Source organism: Anser anser, assembly GCF_964211835.1.
Source record: "Anser anser genome assembly, chromosome: 10".
Classification (NCBI taxonomy): domain Eukaryota; kingdom Metazoa; phylum Chordata; class Aves; order Anseriformes; family Anatidae; genus Anser; species Anser anser.
In genome coordinates, this window is record NC_139730.1 from 16,519,686 (window position 1) to 16,537,829 (window position 18,144).

The 18,144-nt window shown below is 41.3% G+C and overlaps 1 protein-coding gene across 1 annotated transcript in view; it reads left to right on the top strand.

Annotated features, from left to right (window-relative positions):
• Nucleotides 1–18,144, top strand: part of TRPM1 (transient receptor potential cation channel subfamily M member 1) — a 130,531-nt gene that overhangs the window by 2,208 nt on the left and 110,179 nt on the right. The window lies entirely within an intron of this gene.

The window sequence follows — 18,144 nt, forward strand, 5'->3', positions numbered from 1 at the left end:
AAGCTTAGTCATATTCAGAAGATGTGTGTAGCCAGGTTAGGGGGTGTTGTTACTGCCTTGTTAAAAAGCAGGACTAAGGATAAAAATGTGTCTCTGCCTTGATAATAGCTGACCAGATGACAAAAACAGTCCCTTCTGGAGCACTGAACCTGAAGAAGTTGCTATCTCATTACAGGTACAGGAGCAGGGTGTGGTGTGTTTGTCATCTGGATGTGAAAATTCCAGCTGCCCAATGGACTCGTCTGTGGGTTTTAGTGCAGGATTGCAAACATGAAATGTTTCTGTGTGAAATAATAGCCTCACTGCAAACGGCAGTGGTGATGCTCTTTTGTAACACATTTCAGTCATGAGGTCAGTGGTGCAAAAAGATCTTACAGAAATTTACCTAAACTTTTTTTTGTAATGATAATGTATTTACCTGACTATATGTCTGTTGTTGTTATTTGTTGTGCATTTAATTTCTCAGAACAAGTGGAAAAGTGAATTTCTCCAAGTATACGATAAACGGTAAATACACCTCTGCTGAATATCCTGCAACTGTTGACTTGTCAACCAAATGAGCTGAATTTTAGATCAGTGAAAAATTAATAAAAATATACTCTAATCCCTCTTCAGTTTTCTTTATTGGATTGTTGTTGATGTGTTCGCAGCTGCAGGCATTTGTCCCATAGACAGGTGGGAATTCTGTCTGTTAGGGCACTATTTTTTCATCTACTCAAATAATTCAGCCTGGGCTCTGTCAGTCTTTTGCTTGTTTTGTTTTGCTTTAGTGTTTTCTTAATAAATAGTTTAGAGTCTTGTTTAGCTACAAATGCATAGCAGCAGAATAATTTTAAATCAAATCCACCCTGTTCTGCACCTCCCAAAATAGCTCATTGTTTTAAATTACGGGAATGAGAAGCTCCGAAATACTTTGTGAAGTTAAACTAGTTTTATGAATTCTGTTAACCAGAACTTTAAACAAAATAGAACAAAGTCCTGATACAGATGCTTCAAATCAGCTCATATCTAGTTTTGCATGGCCAAAAAAGGGAAAAAGAAATTGAGCAATAGCAAGATTTATTTTTTTTTTTTTATAATGGTATAAAACCTATTACAAGGATGCTGGAGTATCACATCTTTATAAAGTAAATGGTAGTGGAAGTCTGCAACACGCAAAATTAATACATGGACAGTCTGAAGCAGGAATTTTGTGAGTGGGAAAGATGATAATTTTTCACCAAGGAAAAATTTCCTATTCCCGAGAACATGAGTCCTAAACATTCAGTTTTATATTACAGGCATTTCATCAGTACTCTTGCTGCATGAATTTGCTCAAAAATTTCTTCTGTTTTCATACACTTCTGCTTTGGATCCTGTGAGTCACTTGCAAAAAGTGTAAAGTGCTCAAGTTGTATGGACTTAAGTGAATTTATTTTGCTTTACGTCATCTCAAGAAGCTGTTCAGGAGAATGGAGAAAGTGAAAGGCCATGTAGGCCCTCTCCCCATTCCATTCCTACACAGTAGCTGTAAGATGAAAACACCTTAGTGCAAGTCTTAGTGAGTCTGTCCACATTATCATCACAGCCCCTGTGTGCACAAATTATGCCCGTAGAACCAATCAGGACTTGCCTCTGACTTTGCTGGACAAATCTATGAAGCCAGCATGTGGACATCTCTGGCTTCTCTCCTCATAGCACATTTCTCCTCTCTCCTGCACGTAGGGGCTGTCAAAACTTAAGAATATTGGGAAATGTAACTTTTGTGCCATAAATATTTCATAGAACTTTACATGTTGAAATCTAGTGCCTGTATCTGAGGAATCGGTTTTTTTTTTTTAAGTAACTTCTCTTAAATGAAAACATCAAGTCAAATAATGCTCACCCAAGGAAAAGAGGCTGTTCAGGTAAAGAAAACATGGGAAGGTGAAACATAAAATCCTGAATTTTCAGTCTCTGTAACAGGAGTCTGAGACTTGGGTAAGATTTTGCCATCAATAAAACGCAAAGTGATGAAGTAGTAGTCATGCCTTGAAAATAATCGCTTCCACTGGGTTTGGTCCACAGAGTCATTCTTTTCAGCTGTGTTTAACTGATTTCAATACTGATTTGGTCTCTTATGATTTACCCATTTATTATTTCTAATTCTTCGCTTATGTGTGCTTTTTACGTGGGTTGAATACTGCATGTTCCCACTTTGGTAAGCATTTTTTCATTCAAAACCACAGAAAATACTGACAAATGTCACCAGGAAGCTCTCAAATGAGTGAATTGACCTAGCAGTTTATTCAACAAATGTTGTGTAACTTTTATTCATGTTTATGCTTGCAAGCCAGCAATGAATTGCAGGTGCAAATACTATTGCAAAATATTCAGCTGAATGTTTTTACAATATACTGTTTGAGGCTGATCGCTAATATGTTGGGCGTATTGAAATGGTCAATGGTCAAAAAGTTGGTGTTTTGTATTTATGAAAGCATTATGAAGAGATCTGATGTTTTGTACAATGGACGTAATGCTTGCTAGTTGGCATTTGGTATGAATGGCTGTGTTAAAATGAAAACTAAATCTGGACTGGGGGGTTCTCTTGTGTGTTTTCTGATGTCTCCAAATTGGGCCCCTGCAATGAAGAAAAATCTTTTACATTGCGTAATGAGATGGTAAAATGCTGATAGCTGTGCATCCCAGTGGAGTACGCATAGGTGGAAAATGGCTGTTCTCCATGACAAACCATTACTTGTAGTCTGAACCTGGACATGAAGGCGAGGGTGTAATGGAGATTTAAGAGGAGTGATCACTTGAGGAAGCTGAGTAGGGAATTGTTTGTTTACACACCCTTCAGTGTAAGTCAACCTAAATCAGCTCCCTGATTTTTGTGTAAAAAATAAAAGAAGTAAATGTATGCCTTGCTGATTCATTGAAGCAGAAGGAAGCCCCCTAGCCATGGGTTCCCCTCCTCTTGAATCAGTTACTCAGTGCAGCTGAGGGCTGAGCGTCCTGTGGGTAGCGGCTGTTGGCAGGATCACTCTGTTCTGACAGTCTGCAGGTGGGTCCCTGTGCTGGGTCTGGCTGGGGTGGGGTTAATTTTCTTCATAGCAGCATCTATGGTGCTGTGATTTGGATTTGTGCCCAAAATGGTGGTGACAATACGTTTCTGCTTCAGCCATTGCTAAACAGTGCTTGCATAGTGTCAAGACTCTCTCAGTTTCTCACTCTGCCCCTTCCCAGTGATGGGCAAGAGGCTGGGAGGGGGCACAGCCGGACAGCTGACCCTGGCTGATCAAAGGGATGGTACATACCATGTAACATCATGCTCTGCAATAAAACTGTGGGGGAGTTTTCCAGGGGTTGCTGTTGGTCAGCTGGTGGTGAGCAATTGCTGTTACACCCCCTTTTCTTTCTCTTTTTTTTGTTTTGTATTTGGTTTTCCCTTTTCTTGCCCCCCCCCCCTTTTTTTTTTAATTTGGTTTTCCCTTTTCTTAGTAACTGTCTTACCCCATTGACATCTGCTGTGATATGGATTTCTTGGTGGCAGTGGGAGATCTGCTTGAATTGAGATTTTTTTTTTCACCTTTGGCACCATTATCAGTTCTTCTGCAGCCAAGAACTTTTATTGCCACTTCTGCAAAGGAGATTTATCCAGCAGATAGTCCCGCTCCCTGAAAGTGGGCCTGAGAAGCTAAGCCAACCTTTCTTTCCCATCCGTGAATGTGTGTTTCTTCACTGCCTTGTGTTACTGTAAATTCTGTGATTCATTGCGTCTCCTATGTATTTAGCACATGCACTGGCTTAAATGCAGCATTTGTATGATTTCATATAAACAGAAGCCATTTATGAATCTGTGTTCTGCTTTTCTCTCCCTTTCTGATTATTTGTTGCCCATGTTGCTTTGAATCCAGACTATCAGTACAAGACCTGCATCTGGTCCCTGTCTCCTGCTCCTCAGCTGCTATGCTGGCATCTCTCAGTTGCATGACAGTGTTAGGACTTCTCATATTCACAATAACCTTGATATCTACATCCTGAAGCCTGAATATCAGTCCTGGAGCTGCCTAAAACATGGATTATTTTGACTGAGATAGGGTGTTAACCCACAGCAATTCACAAATGCCCGAACTTAATCCATGTGGCAAGCTAACATTAACTAGAAGCCCAGCCAAGCAAAGTAATTGTTCTAGGATGAGAACTGTGATGCCCTTCTGTATTACTGGGAAGTCTGATCTGTACATTTGCAGAAATGCCCAGGCACAGGGTACAGGTTTTGCTGGCACCTGAAAAGCCAAGAGTTTGTGCCATTAAATGGAGCAATCTAAACACACGGATTAAATGCGATACGTAGACAGATTTCAAAGGAGTTCTTTTTCAGTGACACTGGATGAAAACAACATTACTTAAAATGACAAAATTCTTTCCTGAGTCAGTTCCTTATGCAGAACATGTACCGTATCTCTAAAGCAGAGAAGGGCAACTGCAGAAATGTGTAATCAAACTACCAGAAGGCTCAGTTTGTACTGTGAAGTACAGATATGATCAATCTCACGAAGCATTCTGCAGAAACTTAGAGATACTTCCAAGAAGCCCAAGCAGTGGGGGATAGTTATACATTTCACATGACAGAGGAGCCTGAGCTATACCGGTTGGCCCTAATGGAGCTGGACCACAAGTTTCCAAATCTCCCAGTACGTCCCTGTGTAGTCATTTCAGTGCTATCCATTTCTTAGAGCCCTTGGGCACACAGACATTTTGATAACCGGGTTGCTTGTTTAGGTACTTTCTATGTAGTTTTGGAGACCTAAACCACTCCTTTTGTAAATTCCTGGCTGTGATTTCTTCCTTTTAAACTACCAGTTTAACTTGTTCTAAAGAAGGGATGTGTGCTACGAGCTGTAAGACAGAAATTTGTTTTGGGAGTACTAGAATTGTTTATCTCCCTGGAATGAATGTACTGAGAGAAGATTTCCTTGCATACCTACTGGTCTGCATGCTGTAAACATCTGAAATCACGTAATATCCTTAAGGAAAGGCTTACCACTTACAATGATTATCTCAGTGGCTCAGGCTTAAATAGGCTTTGCCAGGATCAGGGACTGACTTTTCACAGTAATGGTTTGCCCTAGGAGTTACACTGCATGTTTCCACATTTGTCATTCAAGCTGATCGTTCCACCCTTAAGGAACAGCATGTGCCATCTGTAAAACAGAGTTAACAAATAGCTTCGTGGTGCAAATGGAACTGTACATAAGGGGTGAATCATTAAACCTCTTCCTCTGTCCTTAAATGATTAGTGTGATTGTTGATGTAGTTCTTGTAACCCTTTAGTGTTTTTTTGTGTACCATCCTGTTTCTAATTCAGCTGAAATCAAAGGCATCTGGCCCATAAGACTTCAGAGATTTCATCAAGTATATGAGGACAGACATGTCATTGAGCAGAAAGAAGGAAGATCTAGACCTCATTAGAAGACAGAGGAACCAATGCAGTCACCATACAAGTTTTGCTCAAGGAAAAAGAGTAAAAATCCAGAGCCTGGTCTTTCTTTTATTTTTATTTATTTATTTATTTATTTTTTCTGTGGAACCCAGACTTACTCAGTTGTTTCGTGGCTGTTTCCTACTTAATAGGTTTTGAGCTTTTTCTGTGAGTTCAACCAAATTCAACAATGCAATTTAAAAGCAACTAGCTGCAAAGATGTCCCTTGGAAACAGGTGAGTATCTGGAGGACAGGTCCTTCTCTGGGCTGATGGGAAGCTGCAACAGTTTTTCCCAATTTGGGTATCAGTGACTACACACAGAAGTCCCTAGGAAATTGTTTTTCTGTAATTCAGGTGCTCACTGAGCTGTCTGCTTATTTTTGAGCTGCCAGTGGATATATTACAAGACATGGTTTGTCGTTTAACACTATTCACACACTGAACTAGGGAATTACTCTTGGTGTGCAAATTGCTTATAGACAGGTAATTGTGAAAATTTGCAATTTGTTTTATTGGTTAGTTTCTTAATTCATGCAATAGTTTCAATTTCCTGACTCTAACTGCCATCAGAAAGCACCAGCAACATGGAGTTCCAGTGCCCAGTTTGCGTTATTGCAGATTAGTTGTGTAATCTGGAATTTACTTTGAGTATATATTGAAGTTCACATTTCTTGGTTTGTCTAAGTTAGCTCTTCAGAGCTTTACCATTCATCTGAATCAACTATGTTCACTCAGGTATTCAAGGAAACCAAACGTAAGAGGGCTTAAACAGAACTGACTGAAGAATGTATTTAGAATATAACTACAGATAGTTTTCTAAGTGCGTTAGTTGATTTACTCTTAACCTGGCTGTATTTTGCATTTATATTTTTTTCAGGAATAAAAACATAGTGGTAAATGTGGTCCAGGTAGATCAGCAAGGTAGTTGGTTTGTGTTCTCTGCAGGTAGGTGGTTGAATACATTCAGTGTTGGGGACATTCATTACCTGTCTGAGAAGCTTGATTTCCTATGGTGGTTTGTGTATTAAAAAATGGAAGACCTTGTTCGGTAAGAAGATGAGTTCAGTGACAATCAGCATACAATATGCTGATAGCCACCTGCATTTAGGGTGAAGGCTTATCTGCAGATTCCCAGTGGACAATTTGGGATCCCTGCTGGAACCAGAAGGGGTGAAAGGTTTAATGGGCTATGTAATAGCAACCACGTTTTGCTTTTGGGTGCGTTCTGTGAGTAGCTCTTCTCCAAACTCTTATCTTACCATCTCCTGCCAAATGTCGGCAGTGGAACCCCACCTGCAGTGTCTGTGGAGCTAGTTCTGTCTGTACCTGCTAGGAAGGATAGATTTTTGCCTTCATAAAACTTACATTAATTTTCTGCTTTTTAGTGTGCTTTACTAAATAATACCTAGGCGTTGCAACAGTTGTTTGTCTAATTCTCTCCAACATGGTTCTTCTGTTTTTAGCCTTCTCACTTACCAGAGGATAGTTTTATGTCATGAGCGAGGGCTGCATGGCAGGTGCTAGTTAATTGCATGCGTTGGTCTCACAGCTGCCAGTGTTCTTCTGCCCAGCTGAGCACATCAGGGTTCATTCGAACCATGACTCTGGTCATCAACAGCACAGAACAAGGGCGTGCTTGTCCCACTGTGGTGACAGCAAAGCGCCACGGGGCAGTTCTGGCTGGTTAACAGTTCATCATTTTGTGTAACGCAAATGTTGAACAAAGCACAGTGAGGGGATGACATGATGTAATGCGTTTTCCAAGAATTGTATGGAAAAGAAAATCCTAATAAATCTCATCAGTGAGTGGGATGTTCTTTGGGGAACTAAGTGGGCTATACTCTGCAGCCTCCAACAGCAAGGGTGCCACCTTTCTGATCACAACATAGTTATTCTGTAGTGCTGAACTGCTACATTGCACCTCAAAATAAGGGAAACAACATCACTAACGAAGCGTGTTCAGTCACCAAAGTCCCCTAACAGTCTAGTTTTTCAGTTACTCTATAAAGGTTGATGCTTGCAACACAAATCTTGTACAGGCAAAGTGAGGATGCAAGTTTAGTTACTCGTTGTGTTAATTAGTACACTGCCATGACAGCACTTGTTTGTAATTAGATGCCCACATTTAATAACTAAGTTAAATTTTTTTTTCCTAGTGTGTGTTTTGAATGTTCTAACCTGCAGTACCTTTCAGAAATAACACTGTACAGGCAGCTCAGCTTAGAGTGTGGTGATACTTATCACATGGAAATGCTTTAGTGAAAATATTAAATATGACAATGCAATTGTTTGGGTGAAAGATTTTAGTGCATATATTATGACTCAGAGTATGCACGCTCTGTCTAGAACTCACAGCACCCCCAGAAGTGGAGACGGTGCCTTTGTATTTCAAAGCAACTGCATAAAGAGAGGGTTGACACCCTAGCTCATCTTTGAACAACAGATTTTCTTCGGGCTAGGGGATTTCCCAGGTGAGAAATCCATCAGATCAGGGAACAGCAAGCATCGTGATGCGGAGGCAGTTAACGACAACATACCCTCAGTGAAAGAGCAGGTGAGCTGTGGTTTTCTCCATGCAGGAGGGAGCCCGGGATCAGTGTCTAACAGCTTATTGTCAAAAAACAGGATGCAGATGCCTTCAGAGTAGGAAAAGAGCCAAAATGCACCCCTGAATTTCTCTTTCAATGGGAATTGTGCCAGTTGGCAGAAACAACCTGTTAGGAACAGGGGTTCTTAACAGGGAATCAAAAAGAAAAAGATCAGGGTTTCTCTCCTTTCTTCCTTCCTGTTTATCCTTTTTCCATTAGGTGCTTGTCCTAAATGAGCCAATGGCATGAGTATGCATTGCCCGCTTACAGCTCAGATAGCAAGCGCTATGTACATGCAGAGAGCTGTTAGTGAGCATCCAGAGAATAAAAATGTTTAAAGAAAAACTGAAGGAAATAAAAGGAAACAATGGGGGTAGGGAGAGGCTAAATATGTCAAAAATAATAGAGTAAAGATTTGCTCAGTTAATCACCATTCTGAGTCTGGAGAGCCCTCTTCTATTCCATATCTCTGAGTTTCCCAAAGCTGGCTTTAGGGGATACATCATACATGTTACAGGCTCTACTCTCTTTTATGGAGAAGACTGGAAAGACTTTCTGCAAGCAGTGAATGGCGCACAAACAATGAGCATTTTTAATACATCTCAGAGGCTGGTGTGAACCATGGGGCAAGGATACAGGATTGTAATGGGGCCCTCTCCTCCAACCCTCGAGCTCACTGCTCGTAACCCAAAGAATACTTCTAATGTACAAAGTCCCTATTGTATTCTGCACACATACTGTTCATGTATATTTCAAGAGATGTAATGTACTGTAGTAAGTCAATGGCACAATTACAGACAAATCCTATGGAATATGTTTCGGAGAGGATTTGGGCAATAAAACATTACACTGTTAACTAGCATGTTCCATATAAACAAAAATGCTTTACACTCAGGAAATGGAAGGGCTTGAAAACTTGACTGTAAATTTTGCGTAAGCGAATATTGCAGTTTACCTCATAGGAATATTTCCTGTTCATAGTTTATGCAGTGTGGGGAATAGGGAAGTTCTACAGTTCTGCATTCAGTGGGAAAACTGTTACAAGAGTCTTCTTTATTACTTCCTGCCATCCTGGAGTAGGATCACCACGTCACTTTTCCTTAACTCTCCTATTCATTTTTATCTGCATGCCCCTGCCCTTTCTGCCTTAAATCTGTTTAGTTAAGGCCCGATAAATATTTGCAGAGGTGCATCTTTCCAGCAAGCTACTGCAAAAGCCAAGGCTCTAGGTCAGAGACAGAAGAGGAGCTCTTAGTACAATGGAGTTCGTCATTCTGTTGTGTCTGGTGGTATATAGGATCTCCACAAATAACCCAGTGACACAGTAAGATTGCCTATTTAATTCTCTGATTACGATGATGGGAAACCTTTTTAATAACATTTGTCTAAGACCCATTTAACACTCCTGAATATTTCCTTTCTCCACTACAGTATCTATAGTTTTGTGTTCCTAGGTCTTCACAACCATGAGTTAACATTTGCCCTGTGTTTAGGTCTTCATCAGCTTATTCAAGTTACACTGCTGTACAGTAGTATAATATATTTCAAGAAATTTGCTTTTTTTTTTTTAAGCTGCATTTAGTTAATATATTTCTGCCTAATAGAAGTAACCAATTTATTACTGTCTTTTTACGTTATTGTTCTGCTTGATGCATTGCTCGGCTTTTCTGGACAGGCTTCAGACTCTTCCCAGGGAACTGAGGTTCTGCAAGGGCTGCTTCCACTAGGAAGCATGGCACTTCTGGGGCTGGAAGCAGTGCAGTGCTGACAGTCTCTGGGGGCTGCGGGAAAATCCCTCTTGCTACAGATCTTGCTATTAAAATGAGCAGGAGACACAGGGTTTTCCCAGTTCAGCAGGTGCTAAGGCACAGGCTGAGAGACAGGAGAGAAGGCAGTGGAAAACATTTGTCTTGTGAGCAGCTGGTGTGATCGTGATGGCAGAGGAGGAGGAGGAAGGGCTAGGAGACTTGCTGCCTTTAGAACTGGGCTTTTGGTGAAGAGAGGAAGGAGAGCATCCGGTGCTTTGCTTGTCTACAGTGGGGGGGAAGGGAGGAATTGTCAAGGGCTCAGAAAGGCTGAACAAACGTCTTTGATTTCATTAACTTTCTGGGAGTTGCACTTCACCTAATTTAGCTGGTAAGCTGTCTCAGCGAGAGGAAAATGGTCATTTCTGAGGGCAACGGAAGGGGAAGTCACTTTGTTGTGAGTTGTTATTTGCGTCCCCCAAAGTATTTTAGGAAACAACCATTCAAATGTTGAAAAGAATAAAGAACTGAGTGGTAAAGGGCAAAACTTAACCATCCTTATGTACATGTTTGCCGTTTCTCTACTACACTACTGTGTAGTCTTGAGTTGGTTTTGAATATATTTTCTAGAAATTACCATTCAGTAATGACAGCCCATTTGGCTCTTGCAACAGATGAGTGTTAATGAAGAGCCTTAGGGTATGGGGTCTTATGGGTGTTCCTTTGCCCTCAGTCAAATGTGTAACAGTCCCTGTGGATAGTAACTATAGATTAAAGCAAGAACTGTTGCTGAGGCAAGCAGGTAGAGGTAAGACCACTATGATTTATGTAGTTCTGAGTATTTTTCCCAAGGCAAGGAAATACCCCTTCGAGTGATCACTGTCAGGATGGTAAATGGTAAGCATTTGTAGAGTTAGCCTTGGGATGAGATGTTGAAATGAACCAGTTTAGCTGGAAGACTGACCAGCATCTTTACTTCTCCACATCATACTGCTGTAATTGATGCACTTCACTATAAAGCATAATCTTACTCAGTATTTTGTGGATGTCTGTACAGGGCCTGCATTCTGTGCCCTTGAGGAAGCCTGGGAGCATGAGGCCTATGTAATTGGGCCTATTTATATAGAGGGTAAGGGTTTCAAAAATACCAAAGTAACTTGGTATTTACTTTTCCTTTTCAAAAGTGACAAGTTCCTGGGATTTCCACTGTCATATAGTTGTTTTAGCACTTCTCACAAACTTGAACACTCAAGTTGCTAGTTATTTTCAGAAGGAGTTTCTATTCTAGAGTAATTTACATGAGGGTTAGTAAGGAATTATATTTTTGTTGCATGTTACTTTCTTTGTTTGAGCAAAAAGGACTTGGCCACAGTTGGTACCAAATGTAAAAGAAAAATTTCTGGTAACTGAACTTATGTACAGCATTTCTGGTAATATCAGGGCAGTGGTGCTGTGTAGCGTAATACCTTTGCTTTTCTTCCTAAGGTACTGTTCTGCCCAAATACTCTACATATTATGTCTATAATATAGGAAAAAAAAAAACACTAGAAAATCTCCATGAGCCAGCAACTTGAGGTGGAGGATTTTCTCACTTTTTTTTCTCTTCTACCCACACCAGATCTCAACCAAGGATGATAGAAAGGGCAGGTCTTTATTTTATGGAAGGGCTACAGTCTTACAAAATGTGGTTATTCTCTCTGGTTTTAGGACCCTGGAGGAAGCTGAGGAGCTATTATGCTTGACTGTACCTGGCATCTGGACATGTGGGTCTCTAATTTCATTTCAGATGAATCTCTTTATTTGAAGGAGGGGAGTGGAGGGGAGATGGGGAGCAAAAAATTGAGCCTGTCACCTTAGGACAGGATTTGTGCTTTAACTTTCCTCTTGTCTTCTCTCCTTTACAATCTGGTAATTCCATTTTTGCCCAGGTTTGTGGGGAGTGCCTAGGCAGTCCTTAGGCAGAGAATGCTTACAGTTAGCTATTTGTCTAAGGAAGGAAAACTGTCCTTTCTAGGATTCAAAAACTTCACAGAAACAGTAAAACCAAGAACGGTTATCTCTGTGTATTTTCTTTCCCACAGGTGATGCATTTTATTTCCATTGTTATGAAGTGAATGAAAATAAGTAATCCTTATCAGTACACGGCAAGTGGCATGTGCAGCAGGAAGAGGAAGTAGGAAGAGATGTTGGGAGGGGTCTGTCAGTCAGGCCAGTACAGCACCTTTGTGCAAAGCATTTCATGCCACCCAGTCACAAAGAGCTGTGCTTCCATCACCTGAGGCATGCTTCACTTGCAGTAGGTTTGGCTCTTGAACTCACTATGGCAATGATGGATTTGCCAGGTTGCTGTTTGGAGAAGTTTTTTTTGGGAGAGGAAGCTAACTGAATAAAAGAAAAGGTAAATGAAGAACTGAGAGTACATGTAGCAGCAAAGGCAAGAGAGAAGGAGTAGGAAATATCGCACATGTCTTTATGAGCAAAGTGAGGGATTTTGGAGATTACTGGTTGAGTTTTGCCATATTAACAGGATATATTGTCCTTTCTTTTTCATTCTGTCCCCCAGTAGGATATCACTAGGTGACAAACATCTATAGTAGCAAATATCTAATAGGGGTGTAAAATAAGGAAAACAGGTATTCAATCCTTAGTTTTGAGTTTGTAAGTGAATCAGATGTTCTAATGCATCACCCTGACTCTGCCACCCTGGATTCATTCTGTCAAGCATCCGCATTCTTCCCTCCCATCTCCTACTTCCACTCCCAGCACAATCTAATTTAGGAAATTGTGAAATCCTATGTGAAATCCTCTTGTGTAACACTGCCCAGAAAGGCTATAGCAACAGCGTATCAAGTAAGATTCAGGATCTCAAATAAGTAAAACTATACACTAATGTTTACATCAGTTTTGAAGGCCAGCGGAAAGTAGTATTTAGGCTCACCTCTAGTAACTGGAAGGTGGATTAGATTGTGCAGTGGATATCCACTATTGCCAGTACCTGTACAGGCCTTTTCCCACTACATGCGTTACGGCTCAGCCAGGGACTGGAGAATGAAAACCCACGGGTGCTGCAAAGCCCAGCTTAAAGGAGTGCTATCTTCTATAGTGTGTGTTACTGGGGGGGTGAGACCTGGAGCTGAGGCTTCTTTAAGGAGCAGCTAAAGACTTAGGCCAAAATCCTGGCATTTTGCTACAACGGTGCTCAGCTGGCATCGCTGTGCCAGGCAGGGCAGCCAGCCTGTCCACAGCCAAGGCAGCACGCTGTTGCGGAGGCCCAGGACAGCTGCTGGAGGCACACGAGGGGTATTGCTGGGAAGCACAGTCTGCTTGAAAAGCACCAGCAGTATCTGGAGGAGGGCCAGTGTCTACAGAAATAGGTGAATAAAGTAGCAAGCCCAGCTTACATTCAGTCCTGGCTGAGGACTGCACTTGTGAAGGCCTTAAGTATGGAAATACCCCAGCACACATCAAAGGGTTTTATGTGTTTTCCCTCTGTTTACTACGCTATGCCTTTAGTCTGATACTGGCCTTGGAGAGCCATGGCAGGCATTCTGGGCTGTTTGAATGCTGTGGAAGTAAGTGGTATCCATGGCATGGGGAGGAGGTGCTCTTCAGTCTCTGCCAGGTTTCTTTGTTTCCTCATGGGTCAGAAGCAGCGGTATTGAATCTCATCCCCATGCAAGGCAAGCACTGGTTTTCCAAGAGTACTGGTCTACACATCCCTACCGCTTCTGACTCAGGGCAATGAAATTGTATACCGAGTGCATTGTCTAATTGTTTATCCACTCCTTCTTTCTGAAGCTGAGACACTGAATAGAGGCAATTCTTTTAGCTCTGGCTTCATGCCTCATGGCAAGTATATAATTCCTGCCATTTGCTTCAATTTTATTCTTGGTTGAAATTGGCACGGTTTCTTTTTTACATTTCTTTTTCTCCCATGGGCCAGTCTCCTTAGGTAGGATTATACTCCCCCTTGGATTGACATCACGTAATTTTTTGGTGTGCTGAATTTTGGAAGCATGCTAGTCAGTTGCACTCAGGATGCTTACATCTTGCATATGTATGAGCTACGCAATGGAAATTCATTAACTATTAATAAAAGGTAAGTTGCCAGCTTGGGGCTGCTGCTCTTGTATGAGGCATTTTAAGAGTAGAGGGGCATAGGAAATGTTCACAAATGTTGTTTCAGACTCTAGAAACTCTGTTCTTCTGTTCTAGCCACTATAGTACACGGTGGTTTTAGTGAATCCAACCACTGTAAAAGATTTTTGAGGGGGACATGTTCATAGATGTTTGTTTTTTTTTTCTTGGCCAGAAGGTGGTTGGGATTTAAATTGTGGGCAGTATTTGGGAGGTGGTTCTTTTACCCAGACAGCAATATAGAGTATAAATGAAAGAGCTTCTCAGCCCGTGACATGTTTTCACTTCCTTTTTTTTTTTTATTGTTAAAAGCTAGATCTGGTGGTGAATCTTGTTCCTACCATTTTATTGTATGGCTTGAGGGAAAGAAAATCTCTTCTCTGAAGAGCTTGTATAATATTCAGGTGGAAGCGAGTTCCTGGGAGACTCTTTTGTTATATTTACTATTTATTCTCAGGAATTTCAAACAGATTTTGTTCTCAAGCAGTGTCACACATGTGCCATGAGTCCAGTGTATTCTGTAAATCCTCATATGTGGTTCATGGATCATCCATCTACATATGGCAGATTTGATCCTTGCAGGATGCCTCATGCTGACCTGTGGTCTTCCCAAAGAAGGTGATTCTTACGAGATGATTCACCAAGTTGAAAAGTCAAACTGACCCCAATGCTTGAATCAGAGCAACGAGAAAGGTGTCTGTTGATTTCTGTACCCCCATCCCTGCAAGCCAACATGTGTTAACTAGCAGAAGACATGGTGGTTTTCTCTGAAAAAACATTTCAGAATTCCGTGACCTTCATCTGAGTTTTCCAAATTGATTCCAGATGCCATCCATTTCCAGCCATGCCTTTGTGTCTACCAGGCTCCTGAACCCAAATACTAGAATAGGCAGTCATATCTCCTTGGCTCTGGCGAGCTGTTACCCACATTTTGAGACTGCTTGGGTTAGACTAACTTTCTGACCCAACTGAATAAATATCAGAGTGGTTTGGTCAGTGGTCAATTTGTGACCGTAAATACAGACTGCATAAGGAGCTCTGCGATTAGCATGGCGGTAGCAAACCGTAATGGAGAAGTGAGTTAAACTAACCTGTTTCTTTGAAGAGTTAATTAACCCACAAGATTGGATGCAGCTTCATTGGTGAAGGGGGCTAGGCAGCAGCAGCAGCATAGTAATTCAACCTCTCCCATATGTATGTCCTACTGCTTGATGTGAACGTGTGCATAAGGAGGAAGGCTCTCTTTCATTAGGTTTCCTCCTCTTCTTACTTGCCCAAAATGTCCAAAATATTACTCCTTTGGGGGAGAGTAAGTTACTCTAATGTTGTCCCTAGTGTCCCCATCAGCCATCTCATGGCTAAACTTGTTGAGCCTAACATGTAAATGCATCTAGCAGAAAGCTTTTGAGAGAGAGTGTATTTTGTTTTGCCACTAGCCAGACTTTTTGGAGGGGTGGAGGGTAGTGGAGTGGAAGTTGTTACTAGATGTTTGAGCTGCAAGCTTTATATAGCTTGAAGAAAGTTACTTGAATACCAGCTGGATCCTCAGGTGACTTTTAATCTTTTTATTTCTGTAATCAGAGACTAGGGCTGTGGGAGGAAGAAGCCAGCTGCAGAAACACTTGTTTTTCTGTTCTTGCGGTTACTCCTCAGGGTTAGGCAATGTTTCATTTCCCAGCATAACTGCTCAACAGCCCTCCTTTCAGAAGTGTCAACACATGCAAATATGTGTTTGAGGAATTGCTACTACTGTATATAATGATTACACTTTTTTTTTCCTTTTTAAGTTCAGGCACTTGTGTGTTGCAGTTTAAAGAGCCTGCAAAACTTCCGTGTGAGGTGTATGAAAACTCGGCTGTGCCATTAGGCTTGTCCTTTGTGTCTGAGCATGCATTGGTACTACCTTAGCCCTTGAAAGTCTGCTGCGGTGTTGCATTAAGATTAAAGGTTTGTCAATGAATGATTTCCATGGTTTGAAGCCCAGTAAAGCTTCATCCAGTTTTTACTTCCCTTAAAAACACAATTACGGGGAGTGTTCGTATCCCTGCAGAACAAAGGCATATCAGAATACTTTATTTAAGAGATTCCAGACTTCATTGCGGAAAGGCAGACATGAAGCCAGTCTGTGTCTTTCAAGGGCCACCATGCTCTGTACTCCACATTAACAATGGCGTATGTGTGACTGTCACTACCTCCCACTACACTGGCTTTTCATTCATGTGGAAATGAAATCCAAGCCTGATCTCAGGATGAAGTACTGGCTCAGTAAAAGGGCATTGGTAAAAGCCACATTGACTTCAGTGGGGCAGAGGAGTTCATGTGCTTTTTTAAAAGCTCTCCACGGGCTTGTTGCAGCTTGTCTTAGACCTCTTCCTGTGTCTTTGCCGCCTGGATTCCTCATCTATTTTTAAGTCTCATGCTCTTTCCTGAACCTATTTTAACTCTGTTACTGTACTGTTTAACCCCTGTGGGACGTGGAGTTTGTGGGAAAGAAGCTGTGTATTACAGAAAATAAGTTGGGTAGTCTACATGCTCTTCCAAGGGTTTCGTAGCACAGGACACGTAGAAACCCTAATGAGGTTCACATCTAGGTTTTATGCAGCTGTAATATCACGGAATATGTAGCTTTATGAAAGTTGAGAAATATTGAGTAAGTGTGTCAACTTGTGTCTGTGTAACCTCTACCTGTATAAAGCCTGGGCAAAATACAGAATCTGAGTCAGTGCCCGTGATTGAGGGTTTGCCTGCAATTCGGAGGTGTTTTCCTCACAGTACAGGTACCAGTTTGGGCTTGTTGAAGGGAATTCTTTTTGACATCTTTTCCTCAGTAGTATCAGTGCGTGCAGTGCCCCTGCGCAGTGCAAAAGTAAACAGTGTTCAGGCCTTGAATCCCTTAAGTATGTCTTCTGCTACCGATTCCCCAGGGATGCCTATGAACTAAGCTGCTTGAAGTATGTTACCTTCTGTTTCACCTTGATTCACCTTGTCCCAAATCCCAAACAAGGGTTGTTAGTAAAACAAAGAGAAGTAATGAATAAGTCATGTGAGACTTTTGAAGTACAAGACTGGAAGCAAGAGAGTTGCAAGTAAAACAAAGCAATCCAATTATATTTTAAATTTAGCAGCTAGATAGCTCTCCAGTGTCTTAACCTCTGCTATGCAGAATCCTAATGATGTATCTCATCTGTGGGAGCTGGGAATTAGCCTTCAGAGCAAAAATGTCTTCCAAATACTTTCAGTAGCTCCAAGTAACATCTTACTTTTTTCTGAAATTAAGTTTTGGGGTGCAAGTGTGAATCTTGCTGATGATGTGGGGTTTCCTGTGTTGTAAACCGTGATTTCTTCCTAACATGTTCCTACTCAGTCAGGCAGAGCCCTACAGTGACAGGTTTGTTCGTAAGTTTTTCTGCCTACGTGCTTCTGTGAGGATGTGTTCAGGTTCCAGCTGGTGGTTGGTGGCGGTTTGGAGGTGCACACCCTCACTGCAGGCTCTAACAGCAGTCTGCCTGCAGTATTGTTTGCTTTCTACTTTGGTTTATGTAGAAGAAAAAGGCCAGTCCTCTGTGAGGTGTGAAAGCTGTGACAGTGTTGTGGGAATGGTAATAAAATTGCTATTTTGGGTTTGGATGTCAAATTCCCCTTTTAAATGGCCTTTATGCAGGAAGAGTAGCAGACTGCTTTGGTCCAAACATGCAGATGTTAAAAATTGTGAGAACCTTACATTCAGCAGTATGTACTTACGGTGCATCGTGTATAATATTTTCAGAATGGAGACAATTTCTCCATCTTAAATATTTTTCAAAGCATATCAGTTAAAAAAAATTATTTGCATTCATCTCTTTAGTCACAGACGTATCTTGTCTGTGATGTTACTTGAATATATGAAATATGCCATGGAAATAATAAGATTGCACTGCAGAGTATACCTGCCATATACCTTACTTTCTGAGTAAGGTGGTAGTAAAGCCAGGAGATCCCAAGTCTCCTGCGTGGCCTTGGCAAGTCATTCAGCTCAGTTTTTCAGATTATATCCATTAATTTTGGACTTTATTATGGGTGCCCAGTGGGAGGCTGCAAAATCAAGAACAAAACTTGTACGGTTTCCATCTAAACCTGGTGAGGTCTGTAAATCCAATGTTCACTGTTCCTCAAATTGTGCAATCTAAAACTAAAGAGCACTCTGTGGAGCAGTAGACTGTTCTTCCCTGCCTCCATGGCCTGGCCCA